Source organism: Giraffa tippelskirchi, chromosome X, assembly GCF_054371585.1.
Source record: "Giraffa tippelskirchi isolate mGirTip1 chromosome X, T2T-mGirTip1v1.2.pri, whole genome shotgun sequence".
Lineage (NCBI taxonomy): Eukaryota > Metazoa > Chordata > Mammalia > Artiodactyla > Giraffidae > Giraffa > Giraffa tippelskirchi.
The window spans coordinates 33,644,891-33,646,995 of NC_137289.1; the positions used below are offsets into that span (position 1 = coordinate 33,644,891).

At 44.1% G+C, this 2,105-nt stretch overlaps 1 pseudogene; it reads right to left on the reverse strand.

Annotated features, from left to right (window-relative positions):
• Nucleotides 1–514: 514 nt before the first annotated feature.
• On the reverse strand, nucleotides 515–1,896 carry LOC145536759 (oxysterol-binding protein-related protein 1 pseudogene; annotated as a pseudogene).
• Nucleotides 1,897–2,105: the final 209 nt, after the last annotated feature.

The window sequence follows — 2,105 nt, forward strand, 5'->3', positions numbered from 1 at the left end:
GGAATGAGAAGGAGTAAAATTGATAGGATTAGTGTGAAGAAAAGCCATCTTTTCAACGTAGTCTTTACAAAAATGACATAAAACCTTCTCTATATTTGAGCATATAAACCTCGTATAGGAGAATTCTAACCACTACAAAGTTAAATCTAAAACATTCAAGCATGACAGCATAAAAATATTCAAATAACTTGATTTGGGTTACTATGTAATTCCATAAAGCTAAAGTTACATTTAAGTATAAACTTTCAGTAAATATGGCAACAGCAAACATCAAAAGCATATTTGCCAGCAGTTTCCCATACCTCTGTATAAAATAGTATTCCAAAGAAGCATGACTGGATAGCAGAATTACCCATTTTTCCTAAGACTTTCATCACCAGTATCACCCTATGCCCCACTATTGTTGGGTGAAGTGCAAGTTATCATGAGATGGTTTTTCCCTTTGAAAAAAGATGAGGAGAAACTAAGGAAGAGGATTTTAAAACAAAGGTTTAAGACTTATCTTGTCTACATTTTAATAAATGTCAGGCAAATTGAAGTAGTTTCTGTCCCAGTAGCTGCCGGAATAAAGCCAGTCCTGGGCTCTGCTGTAGGGATTAGGGCCTTGATGGAACCACCTCGTCTTCCAGTCCTCTGACTTGGACCTGTTCTTGCATGCCACTCTTTGTTTCTCCTCAAGTCGCTTTTTTTTCTTCACTGGCTTGATCCATTTCCCCGTTCTCCATGGCTCTGATGTCAGGCCGCAGCCTCCAGTCTGTCTTAGGGAGCGTGCTCTCCATCTCCTTGTCTACTTCATTCAAAACCATTGCAAAGCTAGTAAAATTATACATTTGAGCTGAATTCGGAGGCTGCATGGCTATTTGCCACAGGAGAACACTCCCAGGGACGACAAACACGCTCTGGAATTCTGGCACTGGCATTTCATCCGACTCCTCAGAAGCACTCACCTGTTTGCTGTTCTTCTTCTCTTTAGTATTTTTCTTATCATTTTTTCGGTAAGCATCAAATGTGGCCAGGTCAACACTGTACGAACATTCTGTCCACTTCCCGTAGAGGGCATAGAGCTTCTTTTTCCTTTTATCTTGAATGTAGCCTTCAACTATGCGTAATTCTTTACCGAAAAGGCCGCATGGCTTAAAATTCAACACGCATTTGTCCCCAGTCTTGTGGTTTGTGATCTCCACATTGCCATACTGCTCAATCCAGAGCTTTCCCACGATGATGTTGCGCACACAGCAGGTAGGATTCGTCCACGTATATGCTTCATTGTGTTCAAGAAGCTCTAACGTGATGGTTCCTTTGGGTTCTGTTTCTATGCTTTTCCCCCAGAACTTCAGTCTGGGATAGATTGATCCATGAAAGATGAAATCATTGTTTAATCCTTTAGCATGAAATGCACTAATGGGTGGGTGATGGCTGACCTGCTCAGAAATGAGTCTGAAACAAGGTCATCTCGAACTAATTCATGTTTCTCCCAGAAGTGGGTTGAAAGGCTTTCCAGTGCGTTCCCACTGAGAAGCAACGGCAGAGACAGCAAAGGCAGCTACCCACTGCATCCTTTCCACAGGATCTGCAAACGAACTGGCCTTGTGGATGAGGTATGCATGCTCCATATATTCAGTGAGTCGCTGGAGGAAGCTCAAAGGCTCATTAAATGAAACTGGCATGGTGATCTTGGAGAGTTCCATTCCGATACATTTTCTGAGGCTATTCCAGATACTGAAGTCATTTCTGGAAAACATAGGGGAGGGCAGGCTTGTTCTGTGTTTTTTGATGCCTTTGGAGAACACGTCTCCACCACCAGAGTCCTTGCCTTCTGACATTCTGTGCTGTCTACTGCTTGGGCGCTCTGCTTCCTCTTCCAAGGAGTGCATGGTCGGTCACTGCTTCCAGTCTGCTCAGGGACAGAACTTGCGCTCACTAAAGATGCTCAGAGGCGGGCAGCCTTTGACCAGAGACTGCTCTAATTCGTGATGTTCAGTGGCTAGAGTCGCCAGCACTTCTGATAAAATTCTGGGTTTTTTCCTTGTTCCTGTTCCAGTTTCAAATTCCTCACCTGGGCCGGGGCCGGGGCTCTCCCTGGCGGCGCACTCCGCCTGGTGCTG